At 38.5% G+C, this 23046-nt stretch overlaps 1 protein-coding gene across 3 annotated transcripts in view; it reads right to left on the bottom strand.

Annotated features, from left to right (window-relative positions):
- LOC133639505 (lymphoid enhancer-binding factor 1-like) overlaps positions 1-23046 on the bottom strand; it is a 238867-nt gene that overhangs the window by 141753 nt on the left and 74068 nt on the right. The window contains exons 6-7 of one of the 3 annotated variants that reach the window (XM_062032854.1): positions 10603-10697; positions 10437-10513 (exon numbers count right to left, since the gene is read on the bottom strand). The exons of 1 other annotated variant lie outside the window; for it this stretch is intronic. The gene's annotated coding sequence lies outside the window, so the exon portion shown is untranslated. The remainder of the gene's footprint in view (positions 1-10436; positions 10514-10602; positions 10698-23046) is intronic. One more of the 3 variants, XM_062032855.1, reaches the window with a different exon arrangement.

Genomic DNA, 23046 nt, shown 5'->3' on the forward strand with positions numbered 1-23046 from the left:
ATAGTATTTTTAGAATGGGCCTTTAAAACATTAGCTGTGGGCCGCAAATGGCACACTTTTCGGGGACGGCGTGGTGAAGTTGGGAGAGTGGCCGTGCCAGCAATCTGAGGGTTACTGGTTCAATCCCCACCTTCTACCATCTTAGTCACGTTTGTTGTGTCCTTGAGCAAGACACTTCACCCTTGCTCCTGATGGGTCTTGGTTAGCGCTTTGCATGGCAGCCCCCGCCATCAGTGTGTGAATGTGTGTGTGAATGGTTGAATGTGGAAATAGTGTCAAAGCGCTTTGAGTTCCTTAAAAAGGTAGAAAAGCGCTATACAAGTACAATCCATTTACCATTTACTTTTGACACCCCTGCTATAGATAATAAAAAATTAAATGTGATAAATCTATGGATAAAAAGCAGAGCCTGGCGACGCATGCGCATTTATCATAACTCTCTCACTCTCTCTCTGTCTCTGCCCCTCCCTCACCAATTTGTTTTGTTTTTAACCCCTTCTTAACCCTGAACGTACATTGAAAATACACGCAACCCTAACTCCAAATGCCGGACATTTGAGGCATTTAAGAAACTCCGCCCTGACAGCTCCGCAAAAGAGGACATGTCCGGTGAAAAGAGGACGTATGGTCAGTCTATCCTAGCCCGTTAGCTGCTAGCATGCCGTGTGTTGTGCCTCGGTGTGCATTGTTTACACAACGTGCGTTACGCTACTTCATATGTCCGTGTGGAAACTCGTTCGGTACACTTTCGAACCGAACCAGAACCCCCGTACCGAAACGGTTCAAAACAAATACACGTACCATTACACTCCTAGGAAACATTTGATCTTGTAATGCCAAATAAGAAAACCTTTTCTTTTTGTGTATACTATTTGGCTCATTGGCCCGAGGTACGCGTTTAATACTCCTTTCTGCACAGCTATTAATTAAAAAATAAACCACTAATTGAATTTGCAAGTCAAAAGTAGTAACTCTTTTAATCCAGCATATGGCGCTATTATGAAACATTGTATCAGTGCAGTGTAAATACAATGGCTGAGGCGACATTTACCCATCTCCAATACTTAACACTGATCTGTGAAAATAACTGAAAACGCTTTACTTTGAATGCTAGGTCAGTAGTTGGCGACGTCACTGAGTTGCCGCATATGTACACGCTCTTGCTCCCCCGTGTCGTTTCCAAAACTCAATACTTTTACTTAAAAAGTCAATGGCAATGGGTAACACATGGCACACTGACAAAGCTTAACCTATTGTTACTATAACTATCTACAAGGTTAATATAGGTTGCTTCTCTTTCTTCCCCTCCATTTTTCTGCATTCTTTCGTATCTCTAGTTAGTGCTGCATTTGAACAACTGTATTGTTGATAATAGAGGTAAAGTATTGGTATTGTTCATTATCAATAGCACTATGTCTATTGGTATTTGTATTGCTCCATTTGTAGTGTAATAATGCTCATTACTTCTGTATTATTTTTTATTTTCGCTAACTGCTTATTTGCTATCACTTTTACCATCATATTTGTACATGTCGTATTTGCTGATGTTGCTCTATTGTTGTTGTTGTTGTGTTTGTTGTTTTTGTCTCTCTGTCTAATCCCCCTCTTGTCCCCACAATTCCCCCCTCTGTCTTCCTTTTTTTATCTTTCCATCCCCTCCTGCTCCGGCCCGGCTGCACCAAATGATAATATAAATACATTTAATAAAGTCAAATACAAGTAAGGCAACAAGAGAAGTATCCTACACTTCTCTTTTGTAAAGTAAATCTGAACAGCCGATATGGGCATCTACATCTACTATATGATTTGCCTGAGAAGCTGGACAGGACAAAAATAAATAAACAAAAAAAATAAAATAAAAAAAAAGTCAATGGCAGGTGACCTACGGGTAAAGTCTAAAAGTAAAAAAAAAAAAAAGGTACGTCACATGAACTAAGAGTCAGTTCACAAGGAGAATTCTCCAAAACTGGACAAACAAAATCTGACTTTTTTCTTTTTTTTTTTTAAACAGATGCTATCCTTTACTATTGCAGGTGCACATTCATTCTACCGCCTGAAGAAAAATCCTGTGGGTCCTAAACGTAGACGCTTATGTCTTTTCTGCACTAGGTGTGTGTGTGTGTGTGTGTGTGTGTGTGTGTAGTCCTCCTGAATCCTGCTGTCACTTATAGGAGGACTAATGGATAGAATAACACTTGGCTGACCTAGGAGCCTCGAGGGAAAGCTGATGATGGTGTTTACCTACAAACTTCAACCAGCTGGGACGGCCACCATTTCTATAGTGGACTGGAGGAATACTGTACATGTCAATATGGCAGTACGGACTTGCTGTGTTGGTAGCAGCAGGTATTAATCACCTGATTGCAACGTGGTATTCATAGCCATATGTGTATTTGCTACAATTCATAGTAAATAGATAGTGTAACATCAAACAGACGGTTTTATTTTCTGAAGACTACAGAAAATTTTTAGGGCATCTAAAAAAATGGACTCTGGTATATTTGGCATTGTCCCCCCTACAGCCAATACATTGGAACACTACAGAGCAGAGGTCGTCAATTGGGGTTTTGTGACCCCCAGGGGGTCTGCAAAAGTATTACACAGGTGTCGCGAAATGTTTATTTGATTAAACTTTTTTTTAAATATAGATATATATATTCAATAAATTTTTCCACAAATTAAAAATGTATTTAAATACACACTAACATTGCATTTAAGATAGCCAGCGATTAGTGCTCTAACTGCCTGCTAACAATTAGAATGCTAGTTGTCAGCTAGCAATTAGCGTGGCAGTTGTCAGCTTGTGATTAGTGTGTTGGTTGTGAATAAGCGATTAAGGCACAAGTTGCCAGCCAGCAATTAGCATGTTATTTGACAGTTATCGATTAGCGCGACAGTTCCCAACTAACAATTAGGATGCTTGTTGCCAGTTAACGGTTATTGCGCTAGTTGCCAGCTAGCTTGTTAGCAGCACTATACTGTAGTACCATATTTTACCAACTATAAGTTGCTCCTTTTTTCTACGCTTTGGACCCTGCAGCTTATAAAACGGTGCGGTTAATTAATGTTTTTTTCCCGCTAACGGCCATAATGTTTTGTATTCAACAAATAGTTTTAATAAAACACACACAGACACATTAAAAAGGTGTGTCATTGTTTGTGCTGTGGCGCTATCTTTTGGACGAGTTCACTCACTGCAGGTGCTGCGGGTTGAAAATGTGCGTCCTGAGTTCGTGCCTTGTACCGGAAGTATATTCCATTTTGTCTACAATTTGTCTATAGCATTTCGGCTCAAAAGGCTTCTTCATTTATCACTCTAAGCAATGTTTGTAAGTTTTACAATATAACTAACACAATTCATACTTACTAAACCATGTGTGATGTCTGTATTAGTGTTTTCATGCATAGTGGTATGTGCTATTGTAATATAATCAAGCTAGCGTCATTAGCATTAGCTAAAATGCCAACATGTGTGTCTGTGTTAGTATTATTAACTTACAATGGCATTCTTTTTTAATTGTTTCAGTTTCGTAAATTCACCAAAATGTCACCGTGGAGTTATTGAGTCTGTTTAGCTAATTGGAGAGTTAGCTTCTGCAGCTACTGGGTCCATGACGACGACTTCTGTTGTGTTGGATCCGCCATTTTACTGCTGTGTTAGAGGCACCATTTGGAAACAATTAAGGTACGTGAATAAACATTAAGAACATTTTCGTACCTGCGGTTTATGGTCCGGTGCGACAAATGTACCGTATTTTTCGGACTATAAGTCGCAGTTTTTTTCATAGTTTGGCCGGGCTCCAGTGCAACTTATATATGTTTTTTTCCTTCTTTAATATGCATTTTCGGCAGGTGAGACTTATACTCCAAAAAATACGGTGTGTCAAAATATTTATTTCTTCTAAAATTTGGTGGATGCGACTTAAATACTAGTGCACTCTATAGCCCGGAAAGTACGGTATTTGAATATCGTAGCTCAGTATTGCACAATAACAAAGTATCGTCAGGACCATTCTAGTTTCAAATACAATCATAATTTTAGTAGGGAGTCCCAGCTCCTTTTCAGGATCAGTTTGAGGTCCCAGGTCTGGAAAAAACGTTGAAAAACCCTGCTTTAGAGTGCAGTGCCCTTGAGGCATTTAAAATTGTGTTGAAAAGTTTAGCCTCTAAAGTTACGCAGACTTTGGTGTTTTTACTGCTATTATGCACCCAATAATTAAACTGTCAGGCAGGTATACAACCATCCATCCATCCATTTTATACCACTGGGGCCTATCCCAGCTGCACACGGGCGGAAAGCGGGGTACACCCTGGACAAGTCGGCACTTCATTATTACACTTATTATTATTATTATTGGCTTTTATCTAGTTTGCACTTTTTCTGTATTATTACTATTATCATTATTATCGACTCCTCTTTGCCTATTTTTAATGATGTTAGATCTGTGTTGTTGTTGTTGTTGGGGACAAGTGTTGTAAATGAGCTTTGGCTACAAACACTATGATGCATACATTGGATAACTGTTTCAGATATCTATGTTTTTGTATCTGTCCCTATTTCAAATAAACCTTTATATATTATATATATCATCGCAGGGCCAACACAGGCAGACAGACAACATTCACACACTAGGGCCAATTTAGTGTTGTCAACTAACCTATCCCCAGGTGCATGTCTTTGGAGGTGGGAGGAAGCCGGAGTACCCGGAGGGAACCCACGCAGTCACGGGGAGAACATGCAAACTCCACACAGAAAGACCCGAGCCCGGGAATCGAACCTAGAAGGCCCAAGCACTAACAACTGCCCCACCTTGCTGCCTAGGTATAAAACCACTGGTAAAAATTAAGTAAAGTATACTACTCACTAGGGGTGTAACGGTACACAAAAATGTCGGTTCGGTACGTACCTCGGTTTAGAGGTCACGGTTCGCTTCATTTTCGGTACAGTAAGAAAACAACAAAATATACATTTTTGGGTTATTTATTAACCAAATTTGCAAAATCTTCCACCAAAAATATTTTTCTTAGTGTAATATTTGATGTGAAGTAATGGAAACCTTGGATAGGTCAATAATTCATAATAACATTGATTTTGATTCAATATTATGTTTTGAGCAATGACAGTTTGAAAGAAAATAAACCAGCTTTGTTTTATTAGTCAACATTGCAACTTTTTCTAAATGACATTTAACCTTTAAGCTTTTTTATTTCACTTTTGTTATGTTTTTGTTTATTTGAATAGTATTTTTAGAATGTGCCGTGGGCCTTTAAAACATTAGCTGTGGGCCGCAAATGGCCGCCGGGGCACACTTTTCGGGGACGGCGTGGTGAAGTTGGGAGAGTGGCCGTGCCAGCAATCTGAGGGTTACTGGTTCAATCCCCACCTTCTACCATCCTAGTCACGTTTGTTGTGTCCTTGAGCAAGACACTTCAACCTGGCTCCTGATGGGTCTTGGTTAGCGCTTTGCATGGCAGCTCCCGCCATCAGTGTGTGAATGTGTGTGTGAATGGTTGAATGTGGAAATAGTGTCAAAGTGCTTTGAGTTCCTTAAAAAGGTAGAAAAGCGCTATACAAGTACAATCCATTTACCATTTACTTTTGACACCCCTGTTATAGATAATAAAAAATTAAATGTGATAAATCTATGGATAAAAAGCAGAGCCTGGCAACGCATGCGCGTTTATCATAACTCTCTCTCTCCATCTGTCTCTGCCCCTCCCTCACCAATGCTGCTGCACGCACAATTTGTTTTGTTTTTAACCCCTTCTTAACCCTGAACGTACATTGAAAATACACGCAACCCTAACTCCAAATGCCGGACATTTGAGGCATTTAAGAAACTCCGCCCTGACAGCTCCGCAAAAGAGGACATGTCCGATGAAAAGAGGACGTATGGTCAGTCTATCCTAGCCCGTTAGCTGCTAGCATGCCGTGTGTTGTGCCTCGGTGTGCATTGTTTACACAACGTGCGTTACGCTACTTAATATGTCCGTGTGGAAACTCGTTCGGTACACCTCCGAACTGAACCGGAACCCCCTTACCGAAACAGTTCAATACAAATACACGTACCGTTACACCCCTACTACTCACCCTGACAGATGCCTGACAGACACGTAATGGAATACAGTCACAAAGTGGCTTTTTTATAGACATTTGGAATGAACAAAGTCATTAGTTTCCAGTTCTATGGTTATCCTCACACTTCTCTTTGCCATCGCTGGTACCCTTCTGCAATGGCATTACAAAAAACTCTACAAAAAGTGTGTAGCGAATAGGTTACAAAACTTGGGGCATGTTTTTCCAGAAAATTTAGATTGAACTCCAAATTGTGTCACTTTAGAAATTTCCTTCAGAAACGTCAACAAATCAGATGTCAACTAGCATTCTGGAAAGATTGTGGCCTCTATTAGTCATGGTAAATAGATGATGCTATGGACTGCTTGAACAAACATTGCACATTTCCTTCAATGTAATCGATCCAGTCAGTGTGTCGCAGCAAGGTTTGTTGATTGTGGCTCGCGGTGGCCACATTGAATGTTCCAAGGCCAGCCCAGCTTCTCCGCCGGCTGCCCTCCACTGTGCACTGTTTGTGTTTCATTCTTCAGGTCCAAAGGGGAAGTGGCCCGGTACTCTGAGCACACACCGCCACTCCTTTCATCCCACTGTGTTATTGGAGAAAGCACTGAGCGTTGCGTCAGGACCCGCTGTGCCGGGGTCACGGGTCGGAGCTGACCTGCTAAGGTCGGGGCATGGGGGTAGGGAGCCCCCCTGCCCCAGTCACTAATCAAGCACACAGCGCAACTCACTGACCCTGCTGCTGCATCTGTAGCCGCTGGCCTGGGCCGCTATAGATCAAACAAAGAGCGGCACTACCTCTGGCTTGCTGTTATCAGCCTGGGTGTCTCATCACATCAACACGCAGGGCTAAACAGTGAACACAAACTAGCCTGTTTTGACTCACAGTGTATATATATAACCATGCATATTTGGGTATGGATCAGGTTTACTGCACTTGGTTGCATGATGGTTGTTAAGTATCAATGCTTCTGGCTTTGGTTGCCAATGATATTGTTCTCTACATGACATATGTTTAAAAAAACATTCATTCTCAAATAAAGGCAATTAATATCAAACACTGTATGTCACAATACCATCATTTTAGTACTCTATAACGATGCCTATGAATTTCCCTGATTATCAATACTTATTCAATGACCTTGATGAAAATAAAAACAACTCGACTAATGTACTATTGAAATTACTATTTTATTTAGAACTGGGGGCATAACGGTACGTGTATTTGTATTGAACCGTTTCGGTACGGGGGTTTCGGTCCGGTTCGGAGGTGTACCGAACGAGTTTCCACACGGACATATTAAGTAGCGTAACGCACGTTGTGTAAACAATGCACACCGAGGCACAACACACGGCATGCTAGCAGCTAACGGGCTAGGATAGACTGACCATACGTCCTCTTTTCACCGGACATGTCCTCTTTTGCGGAGCTGTCAGGGCGGAGTTTCTTAAATGCCTCAAATGTCCGGCATTTGGAGTTAGGGTTGCGTGTATTTTCAATGTACGTTCAGGGTTAAGAAGGGGTTAAAAACAAAACAAATTGTGCAGCATTGGTGAGGGAGGGGCAGAGACAGAGAGAGAGAGAGAGTTATGATAAACGCGCATGCGTCGCCAGGCTCTGCTTTTTATCCATAGATTTATCACATTTAATTTTTTATTATCTATAGCAGGGGTGTCAAAAGTGTGCCCCGGAGGCCATTTGCGGCCCACAGCTAATGTTTTAAAGGCCCACGGCACATTCTAAAAATACTATTCAAATAAACAAAAGCATAACAAAAGTGAAATAAAAAAGCTTAAAGGTTAAATGTCATTTAGTTGCAATGTTGACTAATAAAACAAAGCTGTTTTTTTTTCTTTCAAACTGTCATTGCTCAAAACATAATATTGAATCAAAATCAATGTTATTATGAATTATTGACCTATCCAAGGTTCCCATTACTTCACATCAAATATTACACTAAGAAAAATATTTTTGGTGGAAGATTTTGCAAATTCGGTAAATAAATAACCCAAAAATGTATATTTTGTTGTTTTCTTACTGGACCGAAAATGAACTGAACCGTGACCTCTAAACCGAGGTACGTACCGAACCGAAATGTTTGTGTACCGTTACACCCCTATTTAGAACTGTTTCAAACTGTCAAGTGTTAAAGACAAATCTTCAACATACTTTTGCACGGCATTCAAATATCAGTATCAGCTGCCTAGAGGTAAATAATGTATAAATTCAAAAAAGAACAGCAGTTGACTATAGCCTCCCAGTATATCAAAACAAACATTACTGTGCTTAAAAATAGGGTCATAAATAACTATAGTCAACTATTTTATATTCTACAAAGAACAGCAGTGAAATGGAGCCTAGTTGAAGTACAACAAATGTATGTATTATTCTTTCAATATGGTATTAGTGTGACGTCGTCATGTAATTTGTAATAAAATAGTCTAACACATATATTCAAAGACAAACTTTGTGTTTTTATTCGTGTTTAGTGCCAATATTTCAGATTTTTTACTATATTTTCCAATATTGCTTTTTGTTTATTTACCGTATTTTTCGCACTATAAGTCGCAGTTTTTTTCATAGTTTGGCCGGGGGTGCGACTTATACTCAAGAGCGACTTATGTGTGAAATTATTAACACATTACCATAAAATATCAAATGATATTATTTATCTCATTCACGTAAGAGACTGGACGCACCTTTTAGCTCTTATTTCCAAAATTGTGTACACTACTGAATTGGGGTCTTATGGCCGCTTATGTGGACACATATACTGCCATCTGGTGGTGTCAGAAGAGTATAACATACAATGGAATTTGGGGAAAAAAAGTGTTAAAATAAGAATGAGCATGTCACTAAACATGAAGTACACGTTTGTTACTTATGGACTAAGTACATCATATAAAAAGATGATTCTTAGTTTTTATTCTACCTTATTTTTCGGACTATAAGTCGCAGTTTTTTTCATAGTTTGGCCGGGGGTGCGACTTATACTCAGGAGCGACTTATGTGTGAAATGATTAACACATTAGCGTAAAATATGAAATAATATTATTGATGTCATTGACGTAAGAGACTAGACGTATAAGATTTCATGGGATTTAGCCATTAGGAGTGACAGATTGTTTGGTAAACGTATAGCATGTTCTATATGTTATAGTTATTTGAATGACTCTTACCATAATATGTTACGTTAACATAGCAGTTGGTTATTTATGCCTCATATAACGTACACTTATTCAGCCTGTTGTTCACTATTCTTTAGACATTTTAAATTGCCTTTCAAATGTCTATTCTTGCTGTTGGCTTTTATCAAATACATTTCCCCCCAAAAATGCGACTTATACTGCAGTGCGACTTATATATGTTTTTTTCCTTCTTTATTATGCATTTTCGGCAGGTGCGACTTATACTGCGGAGCGGCTTATACTCCGAAAAATACGGTAAACGTGCTATATAAATAAAGTTGCCTTGCCTAGTTTACATGTTTTCAAGTAAAAGAAAGTTCAAATATGAACACTGGTGGTTAGGCGTGTCAAAAAAATTCAAGTTTCACGATTCTCAGGCAAATCATATTGTTGACGTAGATGCCCATATCTGATGTACAGATTAAATTTAGAAAAGAGAAGTTCGGGACACTTCTCTTCTTTCCCTATTTGTATTTGACTTCATAAAAGTTTTGGGTGGGATTTTATTAAACAAAACCAGTTTTCTTTTAAGTAATATAGACATTTAGTGCTGGCCCCTGGCTGGCCTGTCTCCATGTAGTGTTTGCCAAGTGCACAGTCCCCGTAAACATCATTTCCCCTTTCCCCTCAACGACAGGATCCCAGACACATTATGCCAATTTTCGCATTGAATTTCTGTTGTTGGTGAACCTTGATTCCGTTTACAGCTGCACCTGAATGAATGTGACAGCGTGCGCGTGTGTCATAATTGCGACGATCAACTGGAGAGAAAAGAAATACTGATAAACGTATCATTAGTCCAGAGTTTTAAAGGTCCTCTTGGTCCAACCTAATTAGGTATTCGGGTACTCTGTATACATCCATACTGCTCATGTGCTGGGAATTGACGCTTGAGTACAAAATGTACTCGGTATAGACGATACTGAAAAACCAGGTATCAAAATATTTTTGGTGTGTTGATATCGAATCATCGATGCTTTTGACAACATATCAAACACATTTTTGGAATAAATGTTCCCCATAAAAAATATGTATAGTAAATGAAGCTGTTCCAGGGTCAAGCTTTCACCATTACAAACACGCAGGAAATGTTTAAGTAACATTCTTAGCTGTAATACAAAATAATTAAATTGCCGTTTGATAAAAGTAAAATAAAAACAAAACTACTCACCCTTTGAAGATGAAATGTGTAGCCGGTGGAGAGAGGAAGGATTGCGAAGGTGAGTCGACCTCATTGTACATTCTTAACTGTTACACAAATGTAAAAAGAAGTTAACCACACTACATTGAAAATAAAATTAAAAAAACACATTGTGGACATATCCATAATTGATGACCTTTGACCTGCTCTTTACACACACAGGTGTCTGCTACTAAACCATTGATATGGCTAAAAACTGCCAGGTGGACTTTGGCCCCCCAATTTGCAGCTCTGTAAAAATGGTATAGACACGTAGAAATCAGAATAGTTGGAAAAACACCAGCTTTTACAGGCAGCGTGAAACTGGCTAGTATTGTAAAATGTTATTGTATACAAAATCAGACAGTGGTTTGATTTATTTAAATACTTCATGTTTTTAAGACTATTTTTGCAACTTTGAAGCATTAATGCATCTAGTAAACCAAGGTTATTGAACTAAATTGTTCAAGGGGCCACATTTCCAGAAAGCTAAAGACCACAAAGTAGGGCTGGGCGATATATGGATATACTGGATATATTGCGGGTTTGTCTCTGTGCGATATAGAAAATGACTATATGGTGATATTCGACTATACGTTCTCACGCAGTTGCTTTTAGCTGTGGGCATTACACTACAGGCTCTTCTCACTCTTTCTTGTCTCTTCTTCTCACAGACAGCAAGCGCACTTTCTTACATACGTCACATACGTATTCGCCCTCTCGGAGCAGAGGTCGCAGCATGGGTAACGTTAGCTGTGGTGCGAGTGGTAATACGAGAGAAAGAAGGTGCGAATCTGGTAACAAATGAAGGAAGAAGAATTAATTCCCAAGAAAAACAGCAGGGGGTCCATCGTCTGACGGTGGTTTGGCTTCAAGTGGGAATATGTCGAACAGACAACCATAATTTGTCAAGTGTGGGGCAAAAGCGTTGCTACAAAAAGTAGCATTACTGCTAATATGTAGCATCATTTGAAAAGTCACCCGCTAGAGAATGAAGAGTGCTTGAAACTCCGCATGTCAACATCTCCGTTTCGGTGCCACACCAACAAAATGCCGAGGCAACCATTTCCACATCAACACCGTATGAAACAAATAGTGAACAACAGAAGGAGATAACGTCCGCAGGAACCTACCACATAGCGATTTGATTTCCTATTATGCAGCTCATTTTTATTTGACAGTTATTGAAATATCTTGTGTGACATCATGCACAAAAGTTGCACTAATAGCTTGTTTTAAAATGTCTCTGACAATCTTGCACTTTCTGTTTTGGAAATGACATGAATGTTTGTGCCACTGCTTAATAACTGTTTCATAAATACACTTTTGCTAAATTGACTTAGTTGTGATTTCCCTCTCTGCATGAAAGTTTAAAAGTAGCATATATTAATGCAGTATGAAGAAGAATGTTTTAATGTAGACACATAGAATCATCATACTGCTGTGATTATATGCATCAAGTGTTCATTCAAGGCTAAGGCAAAATATCCAGATATACAGTATATCGTGTATCGTGACATGGCCTAAAAATATCGAGATATTAAAAAAAGGCCATATCGCCCAGCCCTACCACAAAGACAAAATTCTCCCTTCACTATTTTCTTATTTTAAGAACTAACATCCTTTGTTTTTGCTCTATTTGTTTTGTTAAAGTTACTATTTTTGGAAAATAATAGCTCAGTTATGCAAACGACAAGTGTCCACAGCAGTGGGCGCTGGCCTTTTGGAGGTTAAAATGTCCATGCATGGATCTGTTAATGTGTTTACACTGGTCCCAGAGCACTCTATAGTGTTTTGTGTTTTGTTTTACAAATTTGCTGCAAAAATGTTAGTCCCTCCCAAATTTTGAACTAAACTCGAGGTCCAGTCTGGTGTTATTCCCGGGCTGGATTTCGGTCAGTGGGGCACCACACTGCAAAAAGTGAAATCTAAGTAAGATGAAATATCTCAAATAAGGGTGATATTTGCTTATTTTCTGTCTGATAAGATCATTCTTCTCACTAAGCAGATTTGATGTTAGAGTGTTTTACTTGTTTTGCTCCTAAATGATGTCAGTAAGATATTACAGCTTGTTGCTGAGATTTGATGAGCTATATTGAGTAAAACATGCTTGAAACTAGAATATCAACTGTTGTGTCATCAACACTCACAAGTAGAAAACTACTTTTTTAAAGTCATCATTTCTTATTTCAAGCATGAAAAAAAATCATGACTTTGACACAATTGTGTCTCATAATTAAAACAGATGACAGCCAAATGGACTTTTCTGTTTTATTTTCAATGAAACAGTAGAACATACGTACTCACATAGTAGTACAGTTGGCACAGTACAGTAAACTGACAGTTAATATTTAAACATTTAACATGTGACATTTCTAACAATTTTGAACAGAAATAGTTCATGCACATTCAGATAAATTCTTCAAAATTACAATTAAAAAATGTTTTGCCGGGGGCCGGGCTGTATATATGTGCACTAACTGACTGAAAGAGCACACACTTGGCATGATGATGTCATGTTATCCATGGAAAAATGCATTTTTAGACAATATGATTTGCCTGAGCGGCTAGGAGACCCCGAGAGTAACAAGCGCTTGCCTTGTTGCCTTTCCATTAAGAACAATAAACTATTTTTTAGTATAAGTTTGCTGGTTTCAAGAAATGTAATGCCGAGCGCATATCATTATGTCAAGATAATGGCACTAGCATTTACTTAATTTAAGATTATTTTTCAACATATTGAGCAAAATGGTCTCTTTTTTTTTTTCTATCAATAAAAGTGCACTTGTTATTAGTGAGAATATACTTATTTTAAGGTATGTTTGGGTTCATTGAAGTTAGCTAATTTGACTTGTTTTGGAAAGTCTTGACAAGCCAAATTTTCTTGTTCTATTGGCAGATAATTTTGCTTAGTATAAGTAAAATACCCCTCATTTTTTAATTTTTTTCCCTTGTTTTTGAACACTGACTTTTTGCAGTGCAGTTGAATAGCCTTGCAGTAGTCAAATGGGGACGCCCTGTGCCAGAGGAAATAACTAACCAGGCTTGGTAGCTGATTTCTTATGTGCACTAGCTCACACCATCAGGTTATTAACTGTTACAACTACTGGAGCGTGGCACTTATACTCCCCCTGATTGATTTCCTCTCGTCGCACACAAACACACAATTCCCCTGAGTTGTTACTGGAGAGGAAACACTTCCAGACAGACACAATGTGCCAATTTGACAGGTTTAGTTTCGCACCTTTGCACTGACAAAAACATCAAGCAAGCCTTTTTTTAAGACAGGATGTTTGGTGCTTTTATAGATTTTTCCTCCTCGGGGGCCGACAAAAAGAAATGTATGCAAATGAGTCATTTCGTCTTGACAAGCCTCAGAATCGTAAATGTAAAAAACTTTCAACAAAAATGATGATTATCGACAGTGGCAACACTTGTCCAGTAAACAGTAGAACTCGTTGATTCCATCTGAGAACCCCAGAGGAAGTACAGTGAAGCCAAAAGCCTTCTAGCCATGTCTGCCATCTGCTTCACAAAGCCAGAGCGACGAAAGGCCCCGCGAAGGTGACGTTTTTCCCGTGCCGCTACACTTTAAAGACATGTGACAATAGTGGAATGTTCTGTAAACATTCAATTGTGCTCCAAATGTCCTTGTGTATTAGAATGAAATGTACCAGAAAGACAATTTCATTCTTGTTGACCTTCTACGCCTGTTGCTTTTTGTGTGTGTTTGTGAAGGCATCCACCGCTGTCAATGTCACTCGACCTCTTCTGGTTTCATTGCTCCCATGGAGTAGCCTTGGCTTTGACTCGGACCGATGCTCATAAACAAACCACCCCTGAGTAAAGTCTCTGTTTTCATCTCCTTCCAGTAACGTTCTATTGCCTTTTTTATATGTCTGGGAATGCCAAATTATACTAAAGTCACCTATTTCCTGCATAGCAATGTCAAAGACAAAGAATAGTAGAATCAGATTATCTTTAAAACTACATCCACAAGGGCTGTGAATCTTTGGGTGTCCCACGATTCGATTCAATATCGATTCTTGGGGTCACGATTCCATTATAAATCGATTTTTTCGATTCAACGCGTTTCTCGATTCAAAAATGATATTTTTCCGATTGAAAAGGATTGTCTATTCATGGAATACATAGATTTCAGCAGGATCTACCCCGGTCTGCTGACATGCAAGCAGAGTAGTAGATTTTTGTAAAAAGCTTTTATAATTGTAAAGGACAATGTTTTATCAACTGATTGCAATAATGTACATTTGTTTTGACTATTAAATGAACCAAAAATATGACTTATTTCATCTTTATGAAAATATTGGACACAGTGTGTTTTCAAGCTTATGAGATGCGATGCAAGTGTAAGCCACTGTCACACTATTGTTCTTTTTTTTCTTCTTTTTTTTAAAAATAAATGTCTAATGATAATGTCAATGAGGGATTTTTAATCATTGCTATGTTGAAATTGTAACTAATATTGATACTGTTGTTGATAATATACATTTTTGTTTCACTACTTTTGGATTGTTCTGTGTGGTGTTTGTGTCTCCTCTCAATTGCTCTGTTTATTGCAGTTCTGAGTGTTGCTGTGTCGGGTTTGCTTTTGGAATGGGATTGCATTGTTATGCTTTGTATTGTTTTGTTGGATTGATTAAAAAAAATTAAAAAAATCAATCAATCAATCAATGTTTATTTATATAGCCCTAAATCACAAGTGTCTCAAAGGGCTGTACAAGCCACAATGACATCCTCGGTACAGAGCCCACATAATCGATTTTTGAAAAATGAGAATCGATACTGAATCGTACAACGTGAGAATGGCGATTTGAATTCGAATCGATTTTTTCCCACACCCCTAACATCCACTCTGATAAGACACCATGTCTCAAAAAACCTCACATTACCGTAATTTACGCTCCTTTTTTTCCCCCACGCTTTGAACCGTGTGATTTATTCAATGCTTCGAAAAATGTATGGATTTTTTCCACAAGCTTCACATGTCGCCAAGATATTAAGCTGTGTCACATCACCCCCATTAAATTGCCGAACTGAAATTGTTCAGATTAAACCAAATGCCCTAACACAATCATTCAGCCAGCCATTTAGAATTTGCTCTGAATTTGGTCATTTTCTGACCTGTGACGTCAGTGGATATCTCCATATATGGTAAACATTTACCTGAAGACCTTTGCATGAGACCGCCATTGTAGTCCGACGCTGTAGTCACAAAATTCTTTCTTTTTCTCTATCCTCTTGTTTTGGGGTAGACCAGCTCGTACATGCACATGCATCCTCCGCTGTTGCCATTTCTCATACAAAGTAGCGTATAGTTTGAACTAGGGTTGTACGGTATACTGGTACTAATAAAGTACCATGGGTGGGTCTACAAAGACATCGACTGTAACGATACCAAGTAAAAGAGCCGTACATAGTCGATACTACAATGATTACATCAATGTTTTTTGTTATCAGCATTATCTTTTGTCTTTTTTATTGTTTATAAACCCATGAAATATCTCCCTGGACACAGGAAAACTTGAATTATGACCTATGTATGACCCTGTAACTACTTAGTATTGGATTGATAGCAGAATTTGTAGTATCAGCCAAAACGTATGTAAAGTATCAAACAACAGAAGAATACATGCTTATTACATTCCAACAGTGTAGATAGAACATGTTAAAACCGAAAGTAAGCAGATATTAACAGTAAATGAACAAGTAGATTAATAATGCATTTTCTCCCGCTTGTCCGCCATGATTTTGAAAAACTAATACAAGGGGAAATGACACAATATGTTACTGCATATGTCAGCAGCCAAATTAGGATTCTTTGTTTGCTTACTTAATAGTAAAAGAGAAGTTGTCTAGTATGTTCACTATATTATTTAATGGCAAAATTATTATTTGATTGCAATAAGAAACAAATGTTCAATGTGTCATAAGATTTTCTGTTAAAATAAAGCCAAAACAATTTTTTTTGTGGTCCCCTTTTTTTTTTTTTAAAGTATCAAAATACCTCAGATACCAAAATATTGTTATCTGGCCAACTCTAGTTTGAATGTATATCTATCAGTCGACTCCATACGGAAACGCAAAAAACTACATCATAGCTTACGGGGACAAGACGCAGTCAAAGTGGAGGCACGTAAATAAGACCGCTCAAAAAATGGCTCATCCTGAAAGTGGCTCGAAGATGGTCTGTAAAACATAATCTATGCAAAATGTTGACCAAAGAACCTTCATTACATGATATGTTGACCACAAAGAAGTGTTTTAAATGTAGAAAGAAAATGGTAATTTGGTAATATGACCTATTTAAATCAACGTTCTGTCGGAACTCATTTTGTATTGTGCATAGTTCCACTTTCCCACACTATAGCGGCCTGCACTCACACTGCTCTACAGCATTCTATTTTTATTTTTTTTCAAATGCTAGCAAAGGCGAAATGTGTTAGAAAATATAGATTATGATGCCGCATAATGTTTAAATTAGATACATTTTTTAACTAGATTCAAAATGTTTTCAACAAAACAAATACCTTATTTTTCGGAGTATAAGTCGCTCCGGAGTATAAGTCGCACCGGCCGAAAATGCATAATAAAGAAGGAAAAAAACATATAAGTCGCACTGGAGTATAAGTCACGTTTTTGGGGAAATGTATTTGATAAAAGCCAACAGCAAGAATAGACATTTGAAAGGCAATTTAAAATGTCTAAAGAATAGTGAACAACAGGCTGAATAAGTGTACGTTATATGAGGCATAAATAACCAACTGGTATGTTAACGTAACATATTATGGTAAGAGTCATTCAAATAACTATAACATATAGAACATGCTATACGTTTACCAAACAATCTGTCACTCCTAATCGCTAAATCACATGAAATCTTATACGTCTAGTCTCTTACGTGAATTATATTATTTGATATTTTACGCTAATGTGTTAATCATTTCACACATAAGTCGCTCCTGAGTATAAGTCGCAGTCCAAACTATGGTCACCAACTACAGATGTGACTGTATTGTCTTGTTGTTGTTTTAAATGCTTTAAAATGTAATATCGGAAATTATCGGTAGCGTTTTTTTAATTATCGGTATCGTTTTTTTATTTATTTTTTTTAAATCAACATAAAAAACACAAGATAAACTTACAATTAGTACACCAACCCAAAAAACCTCCCTCCCCCATTTACACTCATTCACACAAAAGGGTTGTTTCTTTCTGTTATTAATATTCTGCTTCCTACATTATATATCAATATATATCAATACAGTCTGCAAGGGATACAGTCCGTAAGCACACATGATTGTGCGTGCTGCTGCTCCACTAATAGTACTAACCTTTAACACTTCATTTTACTCATTTTCATTAATTACTAGTTTCTATGTAGCTGTTTTTATATTGTTTTACTTTCTTTTTTATTCAAGAATTTTTTTTAAATTTATTCATCTTATTTTATTAATTTAAAAAAAAAGTAACTTATCTTCACCATACCTGGTTGTTCAAATCAGCGTATCGGTTGATATCGGTATCTGTAATTAAGAGTTGGACAATATCGGAATATCGGATATCGGTAAGATGCCATTATCGTACATCCCTATCACCAACATTTAAAAAGGGACTGTCCCTGAAACCTGTTTAAAATTTAAAAAATGAAAACAATCGATCATTTGAATCCAACACAAAAAGCATGACTTCCTTGTCACTCGTCCAACAGAAAGTAGATGAATGCTAACGAACGTCTTAGTTTTATTAAGTGCAAACAAAGTGCCCCTAACAACACAGTGCCTTCAATATGTACTGTGTCTTTCCCATTTTGAGCAGATGACACTTTCTTAGCATATATTACACATGCATATTATCGCCACTAATCAGAGTATTTGTGCGGCTGATTGCGGTGTTGCTTAAGACGGGGCAAGCAGGGGGCTCTTTTGTGCGAGAGCTAATGATGTCCCTTTGTGATGGGTCCGGGCGCGAGGGCTGAGGACACCGGTATAGACTCAAGAAGAGCTGTTGTGTGCGGGTCTTAGTGTGACTGGCAGCTGGGGTAATCCGCCCTTTGTGTCTTCAGCAGGGCCCCACTGAGCTCCCCTGACAGGGACCGACGTTCTCGACTCCAGCAGACAGCCCAGATGGGCCGAGTGACGCGGGGGCGTGGGGGATTTAGAGGCGGAAGAAGGAGCGCGTCAAGGATGATGAGACGATAGTATGTCCAGAATAGGTGAAAGGATGGAGGAGAAGTAATACACATGAGAGAACAGTAGCTGGGGAAGCTGGAGAAGGAGCTGCATACACATGTGTCCTTTCAGGTTTATGATGGTTTAATTTTTAAGTATGTCATGCAATTGTGGGTCTCCATTGTTGTTTTTGCTGTGATGTCGTTCATCCTGACCACACATCATGTTCCTGTCTTCATTTTCTGTGGGAAAATCCACAAATTTCCAACCAGGACAAAATGCCCCGAAAGGATAGTGTTCAAAATTCAGTGAAATATCCCAATGAAGGAACAGGCTAATTTACACAGAGATCCCACAGAATTGTAGCATCAGAGCCGTAACTGTAGACCCGACAATGATTTGTCTGTGCACTTCACAACATTGCAACAAAAGATGCGTAAGAACTAGGGATGATGTTCGAAACCGGTTCTCCCGGTTGTTCGATAAGAAAAGAACCGATTCCATGGACTCAAATCCCTTTTTGAGAACCGGTTCCCGTTATCAAAGCCACTATAGTAAAGAAAAAGAGTTGGTTCTTTATTCGAATCCCTGGGAACGAATACCGTCCCACAGGAAATGCCCTGTGGGACATAACAGGAAATGACGTAGTTCAGTCATTAGGCGGCAGATACAGAAAGCAGCAAAAATAACGGACCGGAAAAAACGCCTCAAGGCATGGCTTCATTTTACAAAAAAATACGACGAGGAAACGGCAATATGCAATTATTGCCAGGCTTCGCTCTCATGTGAGGGGAGAAGTACAACAAACATGTTGAGACATGTTCAGGCCGCAAATAACCTGAACGTTCGAGAACCGTGTCGTGTCTTCGACACATGGAGAAGCAGCGACAGAGATGACGAAGCACGCCCCTCTTCCTCTGCTTCAACCTGCAGCCCCAGTTCCAGTGATAGTGCCGGTGAGTAACTAACGTTAACTGTTGCCGGTTAATTTCCATATCTGCTCACTTGTAGCCTTTAGGCTAAAATAAGGTTACCTCTTATGTCAACCAGGACTGCAGAATTGTTGATTGATGACTTTGGCGTTCTTAGTGTCATAGTGTGTAGTTAGTATGTTCCAATAGCAGCAGAAGTGCACTTTTTGGAGAGCTGTATTATTTTCAGTTTTTTGCCCAAGGTACTGATTTTATTTAACACTATATTATTATTTATACACCTATAGTGATCACAGAGACAGGTTGTTTTTGTTTTTCTGAAAAATCCCACTTAATATACTTTGGGTAACAACAGTCAATATGTATTTTATTTTATTTTTTTAGGGGGGTAACAACAGTCAATATTTATTTATTTCTTTTATTTTTTTCTTATAAAATAAAAGTGAGCTTTTGTTAAACCAAACATTGTGGTTTTGTTCCATATCCTGCCTTTATCTGTCAGATGTTTAAATGTCTGAATAAATTAAAACCTGAAGTATTTTCAACACAAGAAAAGTGAGTCTTACAGTAGCTTCACACACTAGTCCCAATGACATTGCAGGACACACTTTTACACAGAGACCATCCACTTTTGTGCGTGTCCAGACATGTCTTTTCAGGGGTGGCATGGGGGTGAACCTAGTTCTGCAGGGGTGGCTTCCATAAAACCATTTGTCTACCCCAAGAGCACCTGTAGCTACTATAGTAGCTTGGTGAATCTTATTATAAGACAATAGCGGACATTAAATAATAATGACAGTGCAGAGAATCGAACCCACGTCATGTGGCATAAAAGGTGGATGCGTAGACCATTGCGCTACCAAATAATTACTATGTCATGACATGGGTTTACTGTATACCTGTACTATTAAAGTACCACACTACTAATCAATTTAAATAAGTACTATACTGCCTTTAAAAAATACCGGTACTTTTTTTTAACAGACATGACGGCGTGACGTCGTCACTACGTTACGTTGCTTTTAATACGAGCAAAGTTGCATGTCAGTCAAAGCAGACACACAGAGCACTTACAAGCAGACACATTGCGGAGACAGAAGAAGTAGAATGAACACATTTTGGCTTAAAAAAGTAACGATAGTGTTGAAGCTTTAAAACCTGAAGCGCCGTTCTGCAAGCGATGCTTTAAAACAAAGCTAGCTAGCGATTAACGTCCACCCACAGTCGGCAGTGTTTTAGCTACTTATAAATCACTAATCCTTGCCTCCGTGGCGACAAACTACAGTTCTTACAAGTATCATCTCTGCAGGACGAGGAATAGCTAAACATGCTTCACCAAACATCGTAGGAGGATACAATATCTAATAGCTAGCTGGCGCTCCTGAATGTTAACAAATGCCATTGGTGGGTTTACACAGACATCGACTGTAACAATACCAAGTACAAGAACAACAACAAAAAAAGCTTTTTACTATCCATCCAGATTGCAAACAGACCGCAACAATCAAAAGCCCACATTTTAAATGGAGCTTCAGAGAATGTAATGTTGAATCTCCTTGCAAAATTAAAACCGCGTCACGAAGCAGCGAGGTTTCACACGTCATCATTTCTTATTCCTCGTCTACATGAAGCAAGCCTCGGTACGCGCTTCACAGAAACGACCCCTTCGACACACGCCTCAAGCTTCCGCACATCTCCTCACATCACTAAATTAAGCACACTACCACCACCCAAAGTGCGTGCAGGCCGTTGTACTACAATGTTCGTATGATTCAAATCATTCAAACTCAGAGTGGTGTGGCACGTGCTATGGCTGTGATACAATCCCCATTTTGTTGACGCTGTCCACACAGAACTACCAAATCTAAAGAGAAGTGTGAAAGGGGCTGCACTCAAAATTTTCGTCAAATATCGCAACATTGTCCTTTAATTAGGGTTGTACGGTATACCGGTATTAGTATAGTACCGCTATACTAATGAATAATTTTCGGTACTATACCGCCTTTGAAAAGTACCGGTGCGTTGCGCCCCCTTTGTCACGTCGTCTCATTGCTGGTTTAAGAGCAGAGGAGCATGTTCGGCAGCGCACAATCACGGAGTACCGTATTTTTCAGACTATAAGTCGCAGTTTTTTTCATAGTTTGGCCGGGGGTGCGACTTATACTCAGGAGCGACTTATGTGTGAAATTATTAACACATTACCGTAAAACATCAAATAATATTATTAAGCTCATTTTTGGGTTTTATCAAATAAATTTCCCCGAAAAATGCGACTTATACTCCAGTGCGACTTATATATGTTTTTTTCCTTCTTTATTATGCATTTTCGGCCGGTGCGATTTATACTCCGAAGCGACTTATACTCTGAAAAATACGGTACTTACAAGCAGACAGTGTGTAGACAGAAAAGGGAGAACGGACGCATTTTGGCTTAAAAACTAACAATAAAGGTGAAGTTATAACACTGAAACACCCTCAGGAAGAGGTGCTTTAAGACATGGCTAGCTAGCTAGCGGCTAAAGTCCAGCCCCAGTCTGCAGTGTTTTAGCTACTTCTAAATCACTAATCCTCGGCTCCATGGCGACGAATAAAGTAAGTTTCTTACAAGTATCATCCCTGCAGGACGAGGAATAGCTAAACATGCTTCACTACACACCGTAGCTCCCCGCCTTCACAATGTAAACAAACGCCATTGGTGGAACTACACCTGACATCCACTGTAATGATACCAAGTACTGTAGCGTATCTAGTCAATACTACTATGAATACGTCGATATTTTTTGGCATCACAACATCTTTCGTTTTTTAAAAATGTATATTATGTTTATAAACTCAGGAAATACTTCCCCTGACACATGAGGACTTTGAATATGACCAATGTATGATCCTGTAACTACTTGGTATCGGAGTGATACCCAAATTTGTGGTATCATCCAACATTAATGTAAAGTATCCAAACAACAGAATAATAAGTGATTATTACGTTTTAACGGAAGTGTAAATAGAACATATTAAAAGAGAATGTAAGCAGATATTAACAGTAAATGAACAAGTAGATTAATAATTTCTACAACTTGTCCTTCATAATTTTGACAAAATGAAAGCATGATAAATGACACAATATGTTACTGCATATGTCAGCAGACTTAAATTAGGAGCCTTTGTTTGCTTACTTACTAATAAAAGACAAGTTGTCCAGTATGTTCACTATTTTATTTAAGGACAAACATGCAATAATAAACATATGTTTAATGTACCCTAAGATATTTTGTTAAAATAAAGCCAATAATGCAATTTTTTGTTGTCCCCTTTATTTAAAAAATTATCGAAAAGTATCGAAATAATCTTGGTACCGGTACCAAAATATTGGTATCGGGACAACACTACCTTTAATATAGAAACACTGTAACCATTTGAGACAAATGTCCAAATGAAAGTCTCCTGTGTCGGGCAGCATGGATGGTTTAGCAGTTGAGT

This window comes from Entelurus aequoreus, linkage group LG22 (genome assembly GCF_033978785.1).
Source record: "Entelurus aequoreus isolate RoL-2023_Sb linkage group LG22, RoL_Eaeq_v1.1, whole genome shotgun sequence".
Taxonomy (NCBI): Eukaryota; Metazoa; Chordata; class Actinopteri; order Syngnathiformes; family Syngnathidae; genus Entelurus; species Entelurus aequoreus.